General features: G+C 38.1%; 1 protein-coding gene and 1 long non-coding RNA gene across 16 annotated transcripts in view; one reads left to right on the top strand and one right to left on the bottom strand.

Moving 5' to 3' along the window:
* The window catches only part of AKAP6 (A-kinase anchoring protein 6), a 572,476-nt gene that overhangs the window by 268,458 nt on the left and 277,997 nt on the right, over nucleotides 1-26,021 (bottom strand). The gene's annotated exons all lie outside the window — the stretch shown is intronic.
* LOC309625136 lies at nucleotides 17-9,594 on the top strand. Its single transcript, XR_014242344.1, has 2 exons — nucleotides 17-7,142; nucleotides 9,406-9,594. It is a non-coding gene; the product is annotated as an uncharacterized lncRNA (long non-coding RNA).

Raw genomic sequence — 26,021 nt, forward strand, 5'->3', positions numbered from 1 at the left:
AATAAAGAAAAGCAAATATACGGTGACTCCTTTGCCTTAACCTGGGAAGGGGATGGTAGAAAGGTCACTCCTTCACCTGACACCAATGATCAGGGCCAACAGGTCAGGTGAGCACACGTTGGATAGCTGGCCTTTGTTTCAATTCAGATAGAGTCACAGGCCATATTCCTGGGCACTGGGCCTTCAGCGCACACAGGTAAGTTGATCTCTTTCTAAGCCACGAAAATCCTACTATTTTTCAGATACTCACATTGAAAGTTCATCCAAGGTGAGAGGTTATCTCACAAATCCGCTCTCTGTTCTCTTTATTTACTGTTAGTTTGGGATTTAGGTAAGGGAGCCAACAGCTCTTCTCTTTGCTACTGGTGAGCTCCACCGAACACATAATATCTCAGGATAGAAGCATCCTCCAGACATGCAGCATGAAGAAAAATGGGCTAGAATGTGTGCTGCGTTGGAACTCCTAGCCATTCTCAGTAAGCCATGGGATCTTCAAGGTAAGGGATAATTGTCACTTTCCCATAGGGACACAATTTAATATTTAAATTCTTAACGGATATCCACGCTTTGCAAACAAAATCACTCTTAAGAAGGAAAACCAGGGAAACCCCAAGAGTGAACAAAAACAAAATACAGTTTGGTTTTGCTTTTAAGACTCAGGCATTTAAAATAAAACCATTACTATATCAAAGTTTCAATGTCCTCCTCACATACTATTAGGTAGGCAGATTTTACCTGATGTGTCCCTTGTCCTTACAAGTTCCCACATTTTCATTGTGCTGTCAGAGGCCAGCAGCATGAAATGGGCGGCAGCACTGGTAATACTTACTTGAGCAACTGGAGTCCATTAAGCATCAAAATGATGTAGATGTCAGCAAAAAGTGCTCAGTTACTCACTTTTAGTTATGTATCAGTGATTTCTTTTAAGTGCGGCTTTTATTTATGATTTTCGTTAAAGCTAAAATTTTAAGACAGCCTTTGAGTTCTGAGCCCTATCTTGAGTATCAAAACAGTCACTCTATGCTGGAAATATAACCTTCTGATTTCATACAATTCAATTACTTGTTTTCAAAGAAAAACTAAAATGTAACCTGTATTTGACAATGTGTAATAATCAGCCAAAAAAACTATTGAATAATGATGGAAAGTTGTGCTGAATTCTGAACAAAAATTATTGTACAATTCCAATACATGCTCCAATATTAGTTCTTGAAATCCAAGACCTAACTGGTAATAAATTGGTGATAATAACTTGAAACAGATTAAACGTTTAAACTAAATAGACTTTGGAGTTCTGATTAGGTAAATTTCTTAGAAAAAAATGTGGCCCATGGGCTTATGCGGTCCAATAGAGACTTGGGGCAAAAATTATAATACCCTATTAACCAGTACATAAGAACCAATCACAGCCAGATTAGCTAGTCTCTGCTGACCTTCAGCAGAATAAAGCAGGCCTCTAACTACCATCAGATATTCCATGTAGCCTGGGGTCTTAGCTGATGCTTGTTTGGACATCTACTCCATTTACCCCACACGTTTTATTCCTGATACCTCAACCACCACCCCAAAGCAAATGCCCTGCATGCTTTGTCCTATTAGGATGCTCATTTCTATGTAGTACTGTGTTGCCTTGGAAAATGCCCTTCCTCCCACTGCTGACCTCTTCCAAATTCTCAGTACTCTCCTGGCTAATATCCCCAATCCCTTGTAAAAACGTGCCTTAACCTCTTCACGAATGCTACCTCTACCTCCTGTTCTTACCCAAACTTGACTTTGCCCAAGGCTTCTGCTTCCTCCGCTGCTCTCCCAGGGGAAGCCGCTCATTCTCCCAGGCCTCAGCTGAGAGATGGGGGAGGGTGGAGGAAGGAGGGGGAGCTGCTGGGGCTAGGGCAGACCTCAGTGCTGTTTTGTCACTTTCTGATCATTACTCTCTCGCCTTCTTTCTTCGTAGGTGCCTCCTGTCTGCTAAACCTTCCTGCCATCCTCCCTTACTGCTGTTATCTACGTTCTTCTCTCTCACTCCTCTGCACTGAAGAATGCATCTGGCTCACGGTTTTCCTCTCCATACTGAGCACACCATTATCTTAGGTAATTTCAACATTCACACTGAGGAGCCAGCCAACACTCTAGCCTCGGATTTCCTTTCCTTCACTACTCCTAAGACCTTCACGCCCATTCTACTGGGATGACTCTCTGCCATCGCTCCACTCTGGACCTTGTCGTCACTTCACCTGGGGAACAATATCAGAAAGTCCCTTGTGCCCCCAACCTCTCTTTGACAGACTTTTGTACTCCCATTCCCCCACTACAGGTGCTTTTCAACCCCCTCCAGGCCACCATCCCCTCCAGCCGCTTTCCTCATACACCCCCTGTCTCCTAGCACAGCTTCCACAGTGGTTACTTCAACCACTCTCTCGGCAGTGTGCTCAACTTCCTCACACTCTTGATTCCGTGACTCAGAATTTGTGAGTCTCTGTCTCTTAGGCCCCACTGCAATCTAGAGATGCAGAAAAATGACTTACCTAGCAGAGAAAAAGGTTTGAGTAACCCTTCTGCCACCTGCTCAGAAGAGCTAAATAGGCGCATTTCTACACCATCCCACGCTCATCCCCCAATACAGAAAGTTATATGTATAGCCTTGGTACCATGAAAACTTCATGCCAAAGCACATGTCATCCACTCTATTTACACACATTTGGCTCCTTCATAATGGATGCAGGAATCTAGTAAGAGCCAATTCATGGGTCAAGATGTCAGGCAACCATCCAGGGGAAACTATGTGTAAGGGGCACTAAAGCATCAATGGTGCCAGTTAACTTAGGTTTTCAGACCCTCCTCCTTAGTAACTGTGAAATGTGAATTAGCCCTGTTCCCACAGAAGCAGATGGGCCCTGAGGAGAAAGAAACACCCTCCCCACAAGTGCTGCCCTCACTCTGTTGAGTATTTTGGCAATATGCACACGAAGGATCCGCTGAAATTCTGAAACTAAATAATGCATAGCATGGTGCAATTTTCTGGAGTCTATTAACTTATTTAATTACTTTTATGCCCTCTACTCTGCCATCGGTTTTCTGGCTTGACAAAATTACATGCACGCACAAATTATAGAACAAGAACTACAGATAAACGTGTAGGTTGTATATACGAGTGTGTGAGTGTATATACTCCCTCTCCCTCCAAACGGGGACTATGCTTTGAACACTTGATGAGATGTTTGTTTAGAGAAAGGTAACTAATTCTGAATCTATATCTAGGTTTTAATAATAGAAGATCTGCTTTTCCCTGTCCCTCTATATAAATGTCAAACAAATATTTAAAAAATATTCAGTCTGAAGCTTCTGGTGCTTTGGCCCTTAACTACTGCCAGTTTGTTGGATGTTATATGAAACAAGCTGAAGATTACGGACATTCAGTCAGATAATCAGGTATCAGAAACTTTAAAAAATGATTTGCTGAATGGTTTCCTCCCAGCAGAGATTGTTTGGAATTAAAAGGCACTGAGAGATCTGACTTGTTGGAGGCCCTGTGGGCACTAGATTAATAAGATGAAGTAGAAGCTTGGGTGTGGAGTTGGATTGGAGCCCAACTGATGCATGTAAGGAATCACTGGTGTTTCAGCTTCTACCGGATGTTTAACTTGAGCAGATAGCAACTGGAAACTGGACTCAACTCACATGGCTGAACTGCTCAGTGTATAACAAACTTTTGAGCACTGCAGTGCTACTTGGTGGAAACAAAGTGGTAATTTTAGAAGAAATTCACAGTTTTTTAGGAATATGAAAAGAAACAATCCCTTTGGGACTGGAGATACATAATATATATCTGAAGAACCTATAAGCAAAAATATTTCTCCCCATCTGTTTAGTAAGAGTATTAACAGGAAATAAAATCTTTCATTCATAGTTGGAGGTTTAAAACACTTAACATGGCAATGACTAGTTATGCTGATACAGTGACTAAAATTCATAGTGAAGTGTAATTGCCCCAAAAATGTTAATGTTTGATTTCAGATTCTTTCCTATTTTGATAGAGGGTGTTAGTAGGCAGAAAATTGAATGTCTACAGAAGAGGTAAGGTCAAGAAAGGGATGAGGATGCTGAAGATTCTATGAGTGACAGCCAAGGAACCCTTTCCAGCATCCATGAGAAAAATGGTTAGGTCCACTGGTCCATCTTCTATAAAGCAACTTATTCCAGGCTCTGCTTTCATAGTCGTAGCCTGAAATTATCCCATTTCTCCTGTTCACACCTAATTCTGGCCACTGTTTCCATCAGTTCCAGCCCCTCTCCCCAATGTTGTCTGTGTTAGACCTTTCTTCTCTGACCTCTAGACTCCTCTCCTGATTCCCAAGTATGCATCATCTGGAATGATGCAACCATGGACAGATCCACCAGCCCACACTTCTCACACTCTTAAGACTCTAGATTCAGTCTATCGCCCTTAAAGGCAGCTCCCACTCCTTGTAAACCAAGTCCACAAACAGAGAGCTGGAGGACTCTGAGAATGTAGAGGTGGAGGAAAGGCAGATCCAGAGAGAGGGGCCAAGGATACCAAGAAAAACTGTTAACCTTCAGAAGCTCACCTGGAGTTGGTCCCATTATCTTGTTCTGTTATAGACAAATGAAAGCTAAAAATCTAACTTCCTATGAATATAATTATTTGGCAACAGGAGGCTGTTTCGTATAATTAATGAAGATTTTATATCATCAGAAGGTAGCTTCATTCCCAGAGGATTTATTTCAGCATGTGAATGTTTTCCCCAAGTAGAGGACTGGTTCCTCAGGACCTCTTTGTATAATTAGTGGCTACCATTAAATTGGGCAGTCAAGAATTTTGATGATATGGATCTTACTTTAACAGACTAATAATGAACAAAAACTTAATTTCAGTAGATAAAATTGCTTAGTTTATTTTTCAGTATCATCAATTGGTATCAACTGCTTTAGCTACTTAAAATCTCTCATAATTCTAACATGAATTTCATTCATTCTCTTATATCTTTTCCTCTGAGAAAAGATGTTCCCCAGCAAGCTCATTTAAATGACTAAATCAACAGATGTCTTAAAGAATAACAAACTTTAATTTTAAACTGAAGATAGTCTTTAAATGTCCTTAAAGCAATAACACTTTTTATAGCTACTCAAATTGTTCCCAGCACAATTAAGGATAGAAGGATAATGTCTTTAGGAATTAATTACTTCTGTTTTTTTCAGTGAATGTATTGAGTACCTACTATGTACTAACCCATGTGCTGGGAAACAAAGGTGAATAATGCCAGGGTTTGGTCCCCTGGAGTTCCCTGCCTGGTGGGAGGGGGCATATAATGAGAAATTATAGTCAGGAAAATAAGTGTTCACAAAGGGTACACAGAAGAGGAGGAAATGATTGTGTCCACAGGGGCAAAGAGGAAAGGGGCACAAGCGCTTTTCTAAGGAAGTAAAGTTTGGGTCTTGAAGAAGACAACCAGGAGATGAGACAGAGAAGAACATTCCAGGAAGTAGCAGGTGTCAATGTTGTCTCCATAACTGTGGACCTGGGGTTTAGCACCAATTTCTTAGGCACGGCATATTACACACCATCCATAAAAGAACAAATTTTGACTTCATCAAAATTTAAAACTTTTGCTCGTGAAAGATATTTTTAAGAAAAGGAGAAGATAAACTACAGACCGAGAAAAATATTTGCAAATTACTTACCCAACAAAGGATTTATATCCAGAACATACAGAGAATTCTCAAAACTCAACAGTAAGAAAACAACCAACCCAATTCTAAAAAAGGCAAAAGACTTGAACAAACACTTAACCTAAGTGGATATAATGATGGTAAATAAGCTCATGAAACAATCTTCAGCCTCATTAGCCATTAGGGAAATGCAAATTAAAACCATAGTGAGATACCAGTATATACTTATTAGAATGATTAGAATAAAAAATTACTGAAAAACCAAGTGCTGAGGAGTTCCAGAGCAGTTGGAACTCTCCTACACTGACGATGAGAATGCAAAATGGTACAGTCATACTTGAAAACAGTTTAGCAGTTTCTTATGAAGTTAGACATACACTTACAATCTGACCCAGCAATCCCACTCCTGGGTGTTTATCCTAGAGAAATGATAACTCAGGTACACACAAAAATGAAAAGATGCTCTATTCATAAAAACCAAAACTTAAATGTCCTTCAGTGGATAAATGGATAAACAAACTACAGTACATCTATACAATACACAGCAATCGGGGAAAAAAAGAACTATTGATACAGGCAACAATTTGGATAAACCTCAAAAGCATTATGCTAAGTGAAAGAAGCTAGTCTCAAAAGGGCATACACTGCATAATTCCATTTATACAACATTCTCAAAAGACAAAACTATAGTAATGAAGAATATATCAGTGGTTGCCAGGGATTGGGGGTGGGGAGGGCATGACTATCGACCAATAGCATGAGGGAGTTTTTTGGGCTGATGGAACTGTTCTGAATTCTGATTATGGAGAAGGTAATAGAAATCTACACATGGGTTAAAACTTGTAGAACAGTACACCAAAACCCCCCCACAATTTTGCTGTATGATAATTTTAAAACTGATGAAACAAAAGGAAGCCAGTTTATAGTCTCTTAGTAAAATGCATGTAAAAATTAATTTGGGGTCACACATTCCCTTCAGATTCTTGGAAATGACAAATAGCACAGCCCTTAAGGTCATGGCACTACTAGCATCATCTCTGATTCTGTAGCTTCCACATTAGTTTCTGGCAAGTATAAAAGAAAATGAGGCTCATCTGGAGCCCATCTCAAAGTGAATTAAAGCAAATGACAGTGGAAACAATGTATATGCAAAAGTTGCATAAAATTTTTTTCCATAGGTATTACTGCATTAATGTGGGAAAGTGATGTTATTTTCTTGTTTAATTCACATACAGCACAGTAGCCCCTGTGGCATTCAGTATTACTCACAGCACAACATGCATTGAGTACATTATGTTGCCAACTGCCCACTTCACTCAACCTTCATGACACCTTGTGGTCTCAAAACTGCAGCTGCTGCTGCCTGTCACTGAAACAGGACTCTTCTATGGTTGCCTAGTAGCTGATACAAACACTGAGGGCCTGAGACTGTTTACAAATAAACTCCAGCTGGTTGGGTCAGTATTTTTCCTTTAATTTTGTTGTATGTTTATGTGAGAGAGGTGTCTTTTTTTGGTAAGATTGTTGTGTATGTATGTTCCAGTTGTATCTTATTTCTTCTAGACAGATACAGGGCTTTTAAGATACCTGTTATGTATTTAACCAGTATGTCCAGTTTTCACCAGAGTGCGATAGAAGTCAGGGTGTCCTTCCTGTGACTGCTCTGACTGCTTACGCTCATAACTCTAAGTATGACTACCCCAGCTCCTGCTAACTGACCCTGGGAGGGGATCTGTTTGCTGCCTCATCATTAGGCTACCATGCCCATTTCCAACCATTCTCAAAACATCTTGAAGGTTTCCTCGTGAAATTACAAGTGTCTGTGGATCAACATTCTGCCAAAGTGCCCCAAATTGCCAGTCTCCAAGGGCTCCATGAGAATGTGGAGGGAAACCTGCCCTTCCAGCAACTTTTTCACCCAGGTCCTAAAGCAACACTGGGCACCCCAGTTTCACTAAGTCCCACAAATGCAGCCGCTCCCACTTCTCTCTTGTTTCTTGCTTCCCTACGTGCAATCCCCAAATGAGAAAACATAGCAAATCCCTCCAGTACCTACAACCTGCCTCTGCACAGGGACAAACAGTAATCAACAGTCATTTCTGCATTCTTCTACTACCCAAATAATGTTTCTTTCTCTTCCCCCAAATAATTTCACTGTTTCTCTCAAAACACTCTTGAGTTACATTTGTATAACTGCAGGACACATTCCGATGGTTTTTCTAAAACAAACATGAATTAAAGTCCACTTTTAAAGGATAGGTCTCCTCACTCCCATTTCCATCTTTTTCCCTATCAGAGTTTCAAAAACCTTGAGCCCTCATCTTATCCAGAGGACACCATTACATTTAAAATAAAGAGTTTTTATGTTCTGAAGTCAGTAAGCAAGAGATAAGTAAATATAAGATGTATTTTGTGTACATAATTTAGTCTTACTGCAAAATGCCATGTCATCATGACTGCTCATTTTGTTTACTAGCAATTTGTAGAAATGAATGATTAAAGTGTCTTTTACCCATATGTTCACCATATGTATGTGTTCATTAGAAAAAGCTGAAAAGAGATTCTTACCTAATACATGTACTTTGTATTTTAAAATACAGATCAAGGGAATAGCAGTTACTTGTCTAAAAAAACTCACAAGTGAACCATGTGAACTAAAACTTGCAACCTCATATAAAAAATATTGCAGAGTATTAATGTCACCTTCAGTTGACTTTCAAAACTGTACTTTCTCCAAAAGACAGATTAATAGATGTTCCTATGATAAGGTATTTTTATTTCCCCAAAAGTAGACTACCCCCTCTTTTTTCCCTTCCTCTACACTTTTTTTTAAAATTATAGCTGTATTTTTAAAACATTTATTTTATTTACTTATTTTTATTTTTGGTTGCGACAGGTCTTTATTGTGGCATGCGGGATCTTTTTGTTGTGGCGCATGGGCTCTTCATTGCAGCGCATGGACTTCTCTCTAGTTGCAGCATGCAGTTTTTCTCTCTCTAGTTGTGGCATGCAGGCTCCAGAGCATGTGGGCTCTGTAGTTTGCCGTACGTGGGCTCTCTAGTTGAGGTGCATGGGCTCAGTAGTTGTGGCGCACGGGCTTAGTTGCCCCGTGGCATGTGGGATCTTAGTTCCCCGACCAGGGATCAAACCCACGTCCCCTGCATTGGAAGGCGGACTCTTTACCACTGCACCTCCAGGGAAGTCCTATTCCTCTTCACTTTTCTAATGGTCCTAGTTTCTTCTTTGTCATATTGAGAGTGACTGTGATGAAGACTGGTGGGAGGGATGCTGAGACTTTTATGATCATCATAATACTTCTCTCCAAAGTTTGAAGAACTTTATGATTATAAAGAGTGGTTATCCTTTTATTACTAAAATTCTGCAAGTATGAGGACTGAAATGAGATTATATATGCAAAAGTGATTTTTCTGTTATCATTAGCTGGTACTCATCCATCTCCCTCACTAGATTGCACCTTTCTGGAAGCAGGAAATATATCTTACTCATCTGCACTGCTAGGACACCGCCATACATGTGGGCAGTGTCCAAAGGATGCTTGTAGAATTGGATTCAATTGGATAAAATACTGTATTTCACAAATCAATGTAAAAATCCTTAAAAAGCAAGTACTAGTTTAGCTTCCTCTCCCAAGTATATCCACACTAATCAGTATGCAATCTGCAAATGTAAGTAACTGACATCATCTCCTGTTTTGATTAGGAGGGGTGATGAAGAAAGCACATGGATTTGGAAGAGCAAAGGAGACTGTAGAAAGAGGAGGATGAAGATGCTCAATACAGACTTGGAGGCCTTCACACTTCTGCTTCCACGCTCTGAAAGTCTCCTTTGCCTTAAACTGAGAAAGAACCAATTAAACGTTCTGCCTGGCCATACCTGGCCATATCCAAATCAGGATTGTTCTGCTTTCCATTACTGAAATCTTTTTGGTTTAAAATTGTTATTTTAAAAGCGTCAGACAGTTCACTGATGAAGATTCCACTTTAAATTCTTAATCCCAGGCTCTGACTTATTCGAGAGGGAAAAAATCCTGAGCAAAAAGACAAGAGGAAAATTGACAATTGCTATTGCACACTGGAAAAACCATTTTTTCTAACTGAGCTATGCTTAGTCACATTCATGTTCAGTGTTCTAGATAAAGGTTCAAAATCTAAGTTCATTCACTAGTGAAAATCACAGCTATGGCCTCAACGCTCAATAGCTCATCTGGAAATTGCTCAGAAGGTCTGTACTTTCCCCAGGACATCTTTATAGAACTGATTTCAGGTAGAAATTGACAGAGAAGTCAGTGGCGGTTTTTATGCTGAAGTGTGCAGTATAATCGTGTGTTAATCATGCAGATTCCAGGGCTGCTCCTTTTGAAGAGAGACGGGATGTAGAAATCTGCATTTTCTTAAGCATGCAGTGGTCATTATGCCCGTGTTCTAAGCACCACAAATGAAAAACACTGAGCCAGAGATGGGTCATCTGTCTAGAAACAGGAGCTACGTGCAAGCCTGTTGCTACACAACCCTAAGAACAAAACCCAGCGACTTGAAAGGCAGTCTGCCACTGACATTACACAGATGTCTCTACCAGAGAATTCACATTCTTTGTGTTCCAGAACACAATTTTCCACAACCTTATTTATCTACTGCTTGCAGTGTTGTGATAATCTCTAGGGTAGCATCAGGTTTGCAGGTTTCTCTAACATGCTTTATTTTTTTTCTGATTTTTTTACACTTTTTAAATATAATAAAACAGATACAAAATATCACACATAAAAATATATAGCTTAGTGAATTATGATAAGGCAAACAACTATCCAGGTCAAAAATTAGAACTTTGCCAGCCACCCCAGAAGTGCCCCCTCCCCATCACAGACCCTCCAAGCCTCAAAAAAGTGATCACTATCCTGACTTGAAGAGCAATCACTTTCCTGCATCCCTTTATGGTTTTATCACCCAAGTATGCATGCCTGGTACTATAATTTACTGTTGCCCATATTTTCACTTGCTATGTCTGTAAGTCTTTTTAAATCTACAGAGTCCATCTCTATTCCTTTTGTTTTTTTTCATACAATTCACCTGTTGAAAGTCCTAGGGCATTAGACTTGCAGAGTTTCCCATAATTTGGATTTGTTGGTTGCAGCCATGTGAAAACAGTCAGTGTGTTGGTCCTCTTCCTACAAACTGGCAGCTGGACCCTAAGGCCTGATTAGTTTAAGGTACAATGTCTTTGACTAAACCATCAGTAGTATTGTGTTCTTTCATCAAGAGGAATTTAACTGTGGTTTTTGCTCTTTTTTGATAGTTGATGCTATCAACTATTTTGACAGTTGATGCTCTGTACCTAAAACTGTTAATGTATTGGGGATTGTAAAATGATGATATTCTATCAATTTGTTTTCATTTACTAGCTGGAATAGAGGATGCTCCTCTTTATGGAAAATTTGGTTACAGTGATATAATTCATAAAGGAAAGTGAAGATATATGCTTGATTCTTTCCTTTTCTTTATCAGTTTTCAAGATAATGAATTGGTTTTCAAGGCAATGAATTGGTTCTCTGTTACATTCAGAAGGTAACCAACCAGTCAGTTTTTAATATCATGTTGTACTCATGGATTTAAACATATTCGATGGATTTTGATCCATAGCAATTCTCAACCTTATTGAAGGGCAAACTGTCCATCTTTGGCCAGTAGTATCCCCTTCAATTTGACTTCAGGTTGGCTATTCTAAGTAGACTGTGATAGCTTCCTTGCTCATCTTGTATATTTCCAGGCTTGAAATCAGCCATTTTTCTAATAAGCCTTGGTTTCCTTTAATGAGAAATGTTTTTTCAGACTACCATCTGGACAGTAGGGAAGCTCATTACTTCTGGGTTAGTGATTGTTTCTAGGCTTTTTTTTTAATTAACAGAGCTAGTAGATATGTATATTTTTTAAAAAATACTTTATGAGTTCATAACTGATATTTCCAATTCAAATTCATGACCACAGGGTTTTAACCTAATATCTTCTATACGACATCTCTATCTCCTTTCTTCCACACCAAGAATTCTGATTCTCAAGAACACAGGGGGTGATGGAATTAGAGAATCCCATAATTACTCATTTGTTTTATCTCACATTATACATATGACAGTTTCAGAATACTAATGCTAATACTACTATTAATACTGGCCCTGAAGCAAATGACTAAGATAGGCATGTAAAAGATCTGGTCAAGGTGGCTTTTGTTACCACAGAAGAGAGCTGGGTCACCTTTGGTTTGTCTTTAACTGGTCTTTGACAGAACAGAACTTATACCCTAGTCTCACATTCATGACTGTTCATATTACACAGTTTAAACATTTGTGGGTTTTGTAGGTTCCCACATTAATCAAGGTCCTTTTCGAAGGGAAAAAAAGCCTCAATAAAAATATAACCACATGACCATTAGTTTTCCTACAAGGAGGAAAAAGACTTTGCTTTTAGAAGGCGTGCCTTAAGAGACTTCCTGCCTCAGCAGACCCTTCTAATCTTTGCAGATCATCACAGAATATGCAAAAGGACAAAAATCAATGAAAGTTGTAATCAACAATATTCCAAAGAGACTGCACCATTACATGAACTTGAGTGCTGGGTTTGCCAGATAAAGCACTCTTTCTTTTCCTTTCCAGTATAACACCTACAGAGCATAGGGTGATTCTAATTACTTATTAGTTTAGGGCTGTCCAGAGATGAAGATGGATCTCCTCTTGAAGCCATGGACTGTGAGGATCTCTTCATTTACCATCTCACATGGCCAAAGTTGTGCACTTCATATATTTGCTTTGTTTGTTCAGTGATCTATAGATCATTTCTGTCTATTTCTATGAGGTCTGTCTGCCTTAGAAAATTCTTGTGTGGCAAGCACTGCATTTGTCTATTTTGCTTTACAGAGTATAGTACCACATGCAAATAGATTCTTAATACATGCTGATGTTAGTTATACTTAATTCACGAACCATGAAATAGGAGCTTGTAAGATGATCATCAGAAAGAATAAATGAATCATAATATGTATCTAGATTACTCTGCACCAGGATGAATATTAGAAGGTCTTAGTTCTTGGTCTTGTTGTGTCCTGGTTATCCTTGTCCCAACAGATCACTGAGTCTCAGTTTCCTCATCCGCAATAAAGTGGTAGATGGAATACCATCCACCAAGCTGGATGGTGTTCCATCCACCACCATCAAGCTCTAAAATTTTCTTCTGTTTTCTTTTTCTTTTACTTTGTGTAGCCCTCCCATAATACATAGCCTGAATTTTCATTACCCAGAAGCTTTTGTGTATCTCTGAAAATCCTTGTAACATGACTGTTACTTCCTTCTAGTAGTAGAACAAGCACTAGACTAGGAATCAGGAGACCTGAGTTCCAGTCCTGGGGACATTGAAAAGTATCTCTCTAGGTCCTGCAGGTGACCCTCCCATAAGATTTGAAATAACAGCACTGATCCATACCAGCAGGCTGAGGAGGAAAGATCTATGATTCATTCAAAATGAGAGCTAAGACCCCTACACTTCCACCCCAGGGTTAAAGTCCTGAGGACCCCCTTTGGTTGTGTTTTCCTTAGTCACCATGATAGACTCAGGCCATTATTCTTCCACTTTCCTATTCCCCCATTCCTGCAAACACACACACACACACACACACACACACACACACACACACACACACACACACGCCTGTGCGTGTATGCATATTCCTTTGAGGCTCATTCCTATCTGCCTATACCACCCACTACTATCTCTACATTCCAGTCACTTAAGATTTGATTTTCTAAAAATTTATCAAAATTTTTAGCAATTTAGATTTATTTACCTGAGATGGAAATTTTCTAGTAACTCTCTTGAAATTTTGGAGCATTTCAAGTTATAAATGGTCTTATAAGTCCATCTACAAATGCTTTCTCTTGACCTATTCATAAATACTCTTCATACTGGGAGAAAGAAGTTAAGAGGATGAAAGTCCTATTTGGGATTTCATTGCTGACTCATGGTGTGACCTTGGAAAGGTCAACCTCTTTCTTAGATGCACTCTTTATATATTTAGATCACTAAGAACATGGCACAGCTTCTAAGGATGTGTTTCTATGTCTTCCTCCCCCACATAAATATATCCACAGCAACTAGCTTGGCTGTTGATTTGTATTTAACACCTACAGCATGCCTGTTGGAAGCTAACATTATAGACACAAGTTTTTAGATCTCACATCTGAGAGTCCGGAACAGGAAATGAAACCTCATAGGATTAGAGTCCTGTGAAGAACTAATTTTAGGGGCCATGGTTAACACCCTGTGAATGAGATAACAACAAATCCATATTCTGAAGCCAATACTACCCTTTTATGTAAGGTAGATGGGAATGCAGGTCATCAATTAACCTTCTGAAAAACTCGCACTGCCTCCCATGGACCCAATAATTTCATTTCCAGGAAACTCTCCTAAGGCAGTAATGCATTTACCTACTGAAATGCTATCAGAGTTGTTTTTTTAATTGTGAAAAAAATCTAACAACAAAAAGATCAAAAGAGAGGAGATTGGTTTAACATGATGTGGTGTTCCATACAATGAAAAAATACACAGATACTACAATATGCGTGTCGGATGTTCAAGATATATTGTTAACTGAGAAAGACTAAGTTATGTAAGAGTTCTATTAAAAATTATAGTTATGTATACTCATAGGGAAAGAACTGAAAAATATGTTAAAGCTGTTCATAGTATATTCTCTAGGTGGCAGCATTGTAAATGATTTTTAATGTACTGTTTTTCTCCACTAGAGATTCATTTCTTTTGTGAAAAAAAAAAGTAAAAATTAAACAACAATGAAGAAGTTAGTTTCTATGGCAACATGTCAAGGAATGCACAGTTATGCAGAGGAAGTAATACGTAGAGTACAATATCAATAGAGTCAATATCATTTACTGAAGATCAATGTCAGAGCAACAGGATCCCAGACTCCTGGCATTCTTTTTGTGTAGGGATAGACCTGTCACTTCATTCACAGATATCCTATCAGCATTCTCTTAGGGGTCTATGTCAGATGGCCAGGTGCTACTAGCCAAGTACTAACAGACAAATAACATATCATTAATCAGTGGTTATTAAGACTTTCAGCTCTGTTTTCATTTTGATTGCCTTTTTTAAAGTTTAACAGAATTGATATAAAGATACAGGTGAGGGAAAGACATTAATCACCTGGAATGAGTGAGAATGTATGTATTACCCATCCTCTCTCCCTTCTAATTTGATTGATTGATTTGTCCCAGAGCATGACTGTGTAGATCATTAACCCTCTTCTATATTTTCATATAAACCCATAAGGGAGGGATGTTTCTGGGGAAAGATTCCATTACTTGACAAAGTAAGACCTTGTTTATCTCCAGGAGTGACCTCAATATCCTAGGATTCATAATCTTCCACTTTCAAGCTGCTATAGCCTTTGAGTAATTACCGGAGAAGTGAAGACATCTAAAGAGAACTCAGCGCTCCCTTGGGGGTATACTTTACATAACTAAAGTAACAGTTCTTCACAATTGCTTAGGAATTATTGAAATATACAATTTTTGCTGATCGATTTATATAAACTTTTGTTTACTTCCATAAATGCAAATAACTTGTACTGGTAGATTTGTTTTGTTCCTATGCCCATCCCTTCATCCACAGAACCACAAAGAGCAAAAAGCATACACCTAGCACATTTTCTGAAAAATTTTAATGCTGAGCATCAAAGCCTAAATGAAAACATAGAATTCAGCTTATATCTTAGTTAAGAAAATCCATTTTGGTATTTTGCCTGCTCCGTCGTGCTTGACTGACTCTGTATCAGAACTACTCTTCAGCAAGAACTAGACATACAAAGCAAGATGAAAGTTACTGAATTCCAATAATGTGATTTTAAACCTACCCTCATTGCCCTTTTCCAGAGGCCCCTTTGGGAAATAAAAATGGATCAAAATAACATATCTGACCACCAAGTACAGAAACCATCCATTATTAATGTCCCAATGACACACCAAAATGAAAGACGAAGGATCCATTCAAATAGTCTTATAACACTGATTCAGGCTCCTCAAAGGACATTGTACTTTACTTTTGAAATCAGCAACCAAGTGAGAAATAAATTCAATTTCAATGCACTTTCCAAACTTCCAGATTAATTTTACCTATAAAATCATTTTAACCTCACTGCTTACTTAGTTTGACTGTAAACTTAGTGAGGAAGAACTTTCTTTTTTCTGACTACACACACACAGAATCCTATTCATATCTCACAAGGAGCAGAAAGCACACAAAAGGAAAAGCAGGACCAGTAAATGAGCTCTGAGCAAGCACAAAGACCAACCAAACCTCAGGTTACTCCTTTCAACATTTAACCCATGATTAATAAGCTCCTCCCTATAGTATCCTAACTCTTAAGCCCCTCTACCCCTATTTAATTGCAGACAGAAACTGTCTTGTGAATGTCTAGTGAAAATTCTGGTGTGTACAAGTAAATTAATAATGAGTAATAAAATTAAAGAAATAAAATAAAAGAGGCAAATGACTTGGAGATCAGAAAATAAGAGTAAGGAAAGACTATAAGAAAGATTTACAAGGATAAGGTAACTTAGATTGTTTCTCCATGATTTAGATCTTACCTTTGCCCAAAAAAGGGAGAGAGGAAGGTGGCTTATAAATAGTAAAGTTTACTGTTAAAGTTTGAAAAAGGACAGGAGGGAGAAAGATAAATAAGACACTTAAAATGATATAGTTGCTGCATTCAAGCACTCAGTTCAGCTCCATGGAAGGAGGAGAAAATGTGTGACCAGAAGTGGATGGCTGAAGAAAAAGACCTGGTGTGGGAAATTTGAGACATAAAGGAATTATCAATAGTTAACACAAGAGGGTGGCAGTAGATGGTTTCTGTGAGAGGAGTGAACTAAGGACCTGGAACAACCAAACATGGAAGATCCTGCTTCTTTGGAATTGCACGACATCTTCGTGGCAATAATTCAGACTTTGAGTGGAAAGCAGAAACAATGTTTCAACTGAGAAAGTCAGGTGCAGAGAGGCCTACCTAGACTGGAAATGGCTGAATTGAAATCAGAGGGAGAACATTGACAACAAGGAAATTCCTAAGGAAAATTTATCTCCGGAACTAGTGAAAAGTGGATTCTGTAATTAAACTTTGTCCATGGTGTTTGTCTACTTACACTCTATAGAGGATTTGTTCTCCAGGTTTGCTCACACAAACATCAAGAAGGTTCTCACACTCCAAGCAGAGGGTAGAAGGTATGTGCAGGAAGATTTGATCCAGAGGGACCTCTTTTCCTCCTTTCTCCCGCAGGTTGGTACAAAGGTCAAGATCACCAGTGACCCTGAGGAGCCCTCTATATCAAAATGCCCCTGGGGTTTCATCACAGAGCAACAAAGAATGAGGATCTGACTGGTCAGCTTGACTCCAGTGATTTCCTTCATCCCGGGCTGACATGAGAAAATAAACAGATGCTTCCCTGAAATTGACATTCTGTCATCATATGATGAGAGCAAAGAGGCCATCTTGATGTTGGAAAAAGCAGCTAAGCACCTAATTATAATAGCATTTGTTCTCCGTAGAACAGGTCAGTCTTAGGTGGAAAATATTAGCATGGATACAGCTTAAGATCTATAAATAGGCTATGAAAGTGGCAGAACAAAAGCTGACAACAACTATGTGAGTAGAATGTAAAATAAGTATCAAAATATCTCTGGGAAACAGGATTGTAGGTAATTTTTTCTTTATATGTATCCATATGTTTATTTATATATTATAATTTAGTATAAGGAACATGGAATATTTTTCAAAAAATAATCATTTGGTGGTCTTTTTGCCTGCTTGTTTGTTCTTCAGCATATACACAAAGATCCTGTCTTTTAAAAATAGGAGGCAATAAGTGCATTGCAGCAGAAAGACATGGTTAGCAGTAGTCATGGGAGAAGAGCTGGGCAGAAGGAGGGAAAAAATAACACAAAGCCTTTTGTGCAAGGGCCCCGGAACCTAGGTGATGACCAGTGCCAGATCCCCCTTAAGGTGCTCTGCCCACAAAGATATTACAGTCAAGTCCTGACCCATGAACTCACCCTAAAACTTCCTTTAAATGTAGCCAGAATACATATTGTTTTTCAAACTGTGGGAGGTCAGCTGCTAGGGCTTATGGAATGACAAAGATTTCCGGGAGAGGCAACCTCAGTGAGAATAAAGGAGTGTCAAGTAACATACAGCAAGTGTAAACTGACACCAAGGCTGGAATGACCAGCCCTCAGATGGACTATAAAAAGCCAGCAGAGTTGCACATCTCATCAGCAGGACTCTAGTTGCCTTGGAGCCAGACTGAGTCTGGGAGTTGTGACCACTCCAGCCACCAACGAGCAGGCAGTGCCCTGACCCAGCCCAAGCAAGAGGCTGGTGTCCTCGAGCCACCTCCCCTCTTGTGTAAGCACCTCGATGAGACACAGGCCAGGACAGTGTCATTTATAACAGCGCAACCTGCACTTCACTTATACAGCCAAGGAGGAGTCATAAAATACACTTATATACCACACAAATGGCCAATTAAAGGATTTTTTTAAAACTTTAAAAAAAATTATTGTTCAACATAAGTTTACCGCAAAAAAGTTAGAAAAGCTAAGACAAAAAAATTAATCAGGGACCATGTCTGTCTCATTTACCATTTATCCCTAGATCCCAAAACAACGCCTGGCACATAGTAGGCTCTCAATAAGTAAATAATCACTGAATGAAGAATAATTAAATAAATCTCCAATAACCTACTCTTCATACAAAGTAGTGCATAACTTTCTAGATTGTGTTCTATTTTTGTGCTGTTTTTCACTCAGTGGCATAACATGAATAGTCTTTCATGTCAATAAATATGTTTCATAATTCTTTATGGCTGCACAGTATTCCATTTTATGAAAACAGAGTATTGTTTGAATCAATCCTTTGTAGCTGGATGTTGGCCTTGGAGTGTCATTCTCTTAACAGCACAAATATCCTATTGGTCAATCACTAAATTCTGCTGATTCTTCCTTTTGGTGGAATATTAAGTTCCATGAGAATAGGAACCTTTCCTGTCTTACTTATCACTGGATCTCCAGAACCTAGTACAGTTTCTAAAGATCAATAAAGAATGAATAAGCAATGACACTTGTCTGTCCTCTTCCTTTGATTCCTATTTCAATGGCCCTGCTCCTGTCTGAACCACTGGCAAAGCCCGCAAGCTGGTTTCCTTTTTCTAGTATGTCTAACCACCTTTCCTAAGGCACCTTCCCTAATTCCTTTACTGAGTTAAATACCAATACATGCCCCTTTAATTATGTGATGAATTCCCCCTTTCATCATGTGATTCCCTTGCTCAGAACAACCTTAAAGTCTCTGCAATGCAAGGATAAATTCAAAAGTCTTTATTCTAGTTTATCAAGGACCATCATAAAATAATCACAGAATACTTTAAAAATGGGAATCTACTGTAGAGATTTTTCAGTCTGAAACCATTTCACATATGAGGTAACTGAAGCTTACAAGTTTCAATGACTTGCCAAGGACACATGGCTGGCCAGTGGTAGAACCCAGGTCTTTGGTCTGCAGGCCACGGCTTGTTCCTTCAGGCTACGTCAGCTGTGTCCCAGTCTACCTCGCCAGCTTCATCTCCTACCCAGATCCTCACTTCAGAGGAGACAGTTTTCAGACTGTCCCGAAATAAGCCTGACTCACCTGGCTCTTGCCTTTGCTCAGAGTATTACTATTGCCTAAACTGTCCTCCTGTCTGGCTTCTGTGCCTGATCTAATCTTTTTCAAGGCCCAGTTCAAGCCCTGCCTCCTCCACAATTCTTTTCCCAGGCCAAGCTCAATTCTTAGTCCTCTGATCTCAAATAGCACGTGCCTGCCCCACTCATTCCAGCACTTAATTATACATTGCCTTGCAATGGGAAATATTTCACAGCTGAGTGAAGTAGCTTGCTGCATGTGTAAGAAGGAAAAGAATGGTGGAAATGGAAAAAACACCACACAATGTGCTGAGCCAGCCAAATACATTCTGATGCTGGAGCAGGCCACTTAATAAGCACAGCCGCACAGGCATTACATCTTGATGCTTCCTTTCACCCTCCCTTATTTTAAATGTGGAACTTAATTTAAGGCCAGTGTTTCCGGATTGCTAATTTCTGCAAAAGCCTTCCACCTTCAAGGCAAGATTATTTTTTATACTTTGAGGCACTGGATGGTAAGACCTTTGAGGGGAACAATTGTGCCTTACTTATTTTAGTATTCACAATAGTGCCTTGTGCAAAGCATTAGACTACAAATTCTGGAACAAATCTGATTACTTTTCTATAAGTAATTCTACAAATGCCCAAATTGAGATTTGCTATGGTATGATCCCCTAACTGATTAATATTTTTGACAAGTAATGAGAAATTACTGGATAGATAAACACAATACCAAGATGGAAAGAAGATGGTCAAAAAATTTTACTATAGTTACTATTATGCCAAAGAACAAACAAAACCCTGTAATACAGTTAATTTACCTTATTCGAGTCACCACTGTCTATTCTTATACCAATACCATAACTCAGGGGAAGTACTGCTTTTTAGGCACCATGCATAGACATTTTTTTTCTTTTCCTTAAGGTCTTCCTAAGAAGTTATGTGTGGGGGGCTGTGTGTATAATGATATATGCACACAGGAAAAGAGATAGGGAACTTCCTTTAGACTGAAGAATTAAAATGAGATATACATATATGGCCGTTACATATGCCATAAAACTGTTATTTATTATCGACATATTGATACACAAGTTTGGGATCTAATGTCTCTTTATGTATTTCTGAATCAGGGACTGGATAATTGATCCATTCACAGATTTATTGATGCGTGAATGGACCATCTCCACCTATTGGCCAACAAATCTACATATGTCTAGATACCCACATATGCACACAAAATCAAGGCCAGATCTTACAGCCATGGCATGACTGAAATTCTGGAGGGTTTGGGGGAGGGAGTGCAGGTTATGTGGATGTGGTAGGAGCTGGTATCTTCACAGTAGAGCATTTACCATAATCTTTGCAGTCCATTTTTATTTTCACTTTCTACACCATGGCAGAACAAATAGAACTATGACTTTTGTTTTACACTCTATCTACAAAGCTGATTCAATGTTCTTAGGATAAGTCTATTAAGTTTCTGACAATTTTATTCCCTTCCATTCGTCAGGACTTTAGGACATTCCTTCAAGTCATTGATATGGAGGAGGATTAATGCTAGAGTTTATACAACCAAAAGTAATGTTTTCTCTCAAAGTCATCACTCTGTGGAGCTATCTGCCTTTTTCAACAGTACAGTTAAAATAGAAATTTCTAGAATTCCACTTTAAGAACAGCCTTCAGGACAAGTTCACAAATTGCACAGTAAAATGAATGTCACGTCTTCACATTCATTTCTTATTTTGACCAATAATACCCAGCTTAATAACCCGGCTTACTCACCCTACGCTTGGCCCTAAATAACTTTTGCCTGTTTTCAAAAATCAAATTTACTATAAAAAGTTTGAGAATTAGACACCACTAAGGACTTTCAAAGAAGCATGCAGATGTCTCTAAAGGAGATTCCAAAAAATGGATTCTCAAACTACTGTACCTATTATTGGACTATGATTGTGAAAATGAGTACATTTGATATAAATTCCTTATGACTGAGCAACTAAATGAAATCATTCATATTTACATATAACTCATAAATAAGATACGCATATACATTATGCATATATCAGAATGCCTTGTACATAATACTCAATTAATATACTTTTTCAATAATTGTTCCTAAGTACAGGATCAGTGTCATTGACACAGCATTGTTATTGATCACATCTTTATTTAAAATTTTGATATTCTGTTCATCATGATTTGTCTACATTGATTTTGGTTATTTAAAATATTTCATTAAAATATTATTTATCTTGATTACTAAGTTTCTTTGTCACCCTCTTAAATTTAGTGCCCGAGGCAATTCCCTCACCTGCCTCACACTAATCTCAGCTCTGCTTTGGCTAACCTACTGGCTGAGGAAGATGACAGAGCCTCCCATGCTAAGCCAGGCCTACATTGGCCACCACCAGCCAACCAACAGACACATGAGCTAGATAAATGCTTGCTGCCATATGGCACTGAATTGTGGAGTGGCTTCTCATGCAGCAAGAGCTAACTGATACAGCAATGACAATTATAGGTCTATACAGATTAAGCATTTGGGGCTAGTAGACTCTAAGAGTTATGATTATATTATTCAAAGTTCACTGCTTATCTGGAAAAATAAATGAGAAGTTATAGTAGATTGTATTACTGATTTCTAATAGTTAATGCTCTTCTCTGTGAAAGGATTATACTTCCTCACCCCATTGATAACAGGCTTGGCCATATGACTTTTGTTTTGGCCAATGAAATGTGAGCCAAAATGAAGTAGTTAGAATTTTAATAACCACAGAGTGACTCTCTCATCACTCTTTCCTTTCTGATTTCAGGAGACCTGAATATCACCAAAAGAGCCACTCCTTCAGCCTGGTCTCAGATGATAAAGACATGAAGCAGAGCTGAAGCCCAGTCTGTGATAGACATGTAATGATGGACATGTAATGTGAGTTCACACCTTGTTGTAAACCATGAAGATCTGGGAGTTGATTTACGATAGCCAAGACATGGAAGCAACCCAAATGCCCATCAATGGATGAATGAATAAAGTAGATGTGGTATATATATACAGAGGTTTATTACTCAACCATAAAAAAAAGAATGAAATTCTGCCATTTGCAGCAACATGGATGGACCTAGAGAATATTATGCTTAGTAAAATGAGTCAGACAGAGAAAGACAAATATTGTATGATATTACTTATATGTAGAATCTAATACGTAATACAAATTAGTATATATATACAACAGAAACAGACTGACATATATAGAAAAAAAACTAGTGGTTACCAAAAGGGAAAGGGAAGTGGGGAGGGGCAAATCAGGGGTATGGGATTAAGAGATACAACTACTATGTAAAAATAGATAAGCAACAAGGATATACTGTATAGCATAGGGAATTATAGCAATTATCTTGTAATAACTTTTAATGGAGCATAATCTGTAAAAATACTGAATCACTATGCCGTACACCTGAAACTAATATAATACTGTAAATCAACTATACTTATAAAAAAAGATCTGAGAGTTGTTTCTTGCCACAAAATAACTTGGAGAAAGCCAACAGAACCAGGGAAGTGACTACTGGGAAGGAGAAAGTAAGCCTACTACTATTCAAAGATGATATGATTACATACTTGGAAAGTTGCAACAAACAAGAAAATTCAACCAGTGAGTAGAGTAAAAAACTAATACCTAGAAGTCAATAGCTATCATATTTGCCAACAGTAAGCTCTTGGAAGCTATAACTGAAGATTTCATTAACAATACAGCAACAATGAAGATAAAGTGCCTTGTAATGAACTTAAGAAAAATGTAGAAGACCTAAATGAAGAAAACTTTAAAACACTAATGAAGATTTATTTTAAAAAAGATAAACAAGTGGAACAACAAAATATGTCCTTGGATTCCACATCATTAAATAGCAGCCCTCTCTAAGTTATTTTATAAATGTGATACAAGTCCCAATACAAATAACAACAGATTGCCCTTTTTATTGTGGGGAGGAGTTAAAGGTTGGGGTTGAAAACAGGCAGTCTGATTCTAACATAAAACTGGATAAACAGGAATAACCAGAGAAAACCTAAAAAAACCACAATGAGGGCAGACTAGTCTAATAAGTATCAAAATATGTTATAAAGTCTCAGTAATTAAAACTGTGTAATACTGTCACATAGAAATGGAAAAAACAAGTCCAGGAGTAGACCCAAATACACATGGGTATTTGAGCATGTGATAAATGAGGCATCTCAAAAAAGTGCAGAAAAAAGTAACAACTAGATAAATATCTAAAAAGATTAAGCTGGATCCACCATATGCCTGAATAAATCCCAAATGTATCAAAGATTTAAATGTAAAGAAATAAAAATGTAAAAATTACTAGGAAAGAATAGCTAAATTACTTATAACCTTGGAATGAGTAAGCCCTTCTGGATTCAAAATCCAGAACTATTAAAAGAAAGATAAACTTGTCTAAAATGAAAAAAGAAAGGTTCTGCATAATGGTAAAAAAGTATACCTTAAGCATAGTCAATGACAAATGACAAACCAGAAAAAAAATATTGTGGCTTATAACCCAGGGCTTATACCCCTAATCAACACAGAGCTCCTACAAATCAATAAAGAAAAGACCAACAATACAACTGAAAAATAAGCAAAGGAAATGAGCACAGTTCATAGAAAAAGTAACACAAATGGTCCTAAACATATGAAAAGCTGCTCAACCTTTTTCAGAGTAAGAGAAATATAAATTTAAACTACACCAAAATATCATTTCTCAGCTACAAGGCAAAAATTCAAAAATTTGATAACACAAACTATTAGCAAAGGTGTAGGAAATAGACACTCTTATACATTCCTGGTTAGAGGGTAAATTACTGCAACCACTGTAGAGAGCACTTTGGCTATTTCTATCAAATTCCAAATGCATATACACGTTGACTTAGAATCCTGCTTCTAAGAATTTACGTCTCTAATATATTTACACTTTTTGTGAAATGACTCATGTTCAAACCTATCTATTATAATACAATTTATAATATCAAAATATCGGAAACAGACTAAATGTCCATTAATAGGTGACTAGTTAAGTAAATTATGGTACATTCATCCAGTAGAATACTACACAGCTATAAAAAAAAAGAATGGTGATGATAAAAAGGATCTCTATATTCTGACACAGAAAGACCTCCATTAAGTTTAAAAAGCAAGGTTTGGAATAGTGTGTATAGAATAACACAGAAGAAAGAATATATATTCATATTTGCTTATAAATGCGTATACAAACTCAGGAAGGATCTGTAAGAAACAGATAAGAATGAGTACCTACCTGGCTGGGGTAGGGAAGGGAGAAGCTTGGCAGAAGGGCCAACCCTCTGCATTGGAGGATGGAAGGGGGACCTTGCAATATATATATTTTAATATTTAAAAATTTTTGAAGCCTGTGAATATATTTCATATTCAAAAATTTAAGACAACACCAAAAACTCCAAACTAGTTTGCTATAGGTAATTTAAAGATAAAGGGCAATCAGTGGTCTAATTATATTATCTTCAATAAAACCTTACCTAAGGGACTCGTGCTATAATCAGTAGCCCATGGAGAGCCATCACTCTTTACTACTAGTCTGTTTTGAGGAATATTATCTCTTTTCTTCATCTAAAATATCCCCTTCCATCTAAGAAATAAAGCAGCTTATTCAAGCACTTCAACTCAACAGTTTCACCATTAAGAGCACTTCTGTTACTATTCTTCTAAGCACTTCTAAAAAGCTGAAAACTTCAATTGAACAGACTGCTCATTATAACATAAAATGCAATTTATACATTGATTGAAACAGCTTGATGAGGACCTTAATAATTCTCTGCTTTGAATGAGGAACTTCAGCATGCTGAAGGAAAAGGCCCACTCAAAATGATAATGCAGTGCTCAGAATAGTACTATTAGTTGAACCATTCAGTAATAAGGCATATTTGCTTCATATACTGGGGTGCCTGTCATTTTCCAAAACAGCAGTAATAGGATACTGTCATTAAGTCATAGGGCAGCCTAGGAGAACTGATGAGACAAAATATTGAAGACATCAGGTTTTCTGCAAGAACTGTATCTACATGGACAGAATTAAAGGGTAGGTTGAGGGATAAATAAACGAAGGTTGGGCAGTCTGATTGAAGACATCACTCTAGGGATCTGCATTTTACTTATATTTTCTCATTAACTATCCCATCATTTAGTCTGCTTGGACATCAGTTTCCTGATTTGTAAAATGTGGATAATAATGCCCTATTTGCTATGGTAGAGACTCTGCTATATGCTCACTAAACCCATTTCCTTTTCCTTTTGGGCACAGGGCTAATTTCCCAGGTGCCCCAGGGAGTTAGGTGGGGTCATATGACTGAGTACTGGCCAATGGAATGTGGGTGGAAGTGATACTTTGTTGCCAGGCCTAATCCCCAAAACCTCCTTTGGGATACTCTAGGAACTCTCTCTTCCTTGTCTTCTGGCTGGATTCAAAAGATCCAGTGGAGAAATCTGAGGTCATAGAAAAATGGCAGAGTCTCAAGAACTGCACTGTCCAATATGGTAGCACTTGAAATGTGGCTAC

The sequence above is a fragment of the Balaenoptera borealis genome (assembly GCF_965194805.1).
Source record: "Balaenoptera borealis genome assembly, chromosome: 3".
In the NCBI taxonomy this organism is placed as follows: Eukaryota; Metazoa; Chordata; class Mammalia; order Artiodactyla; family Balaenopteridae; genus Balaenoptera; species Balaenoptera borealis.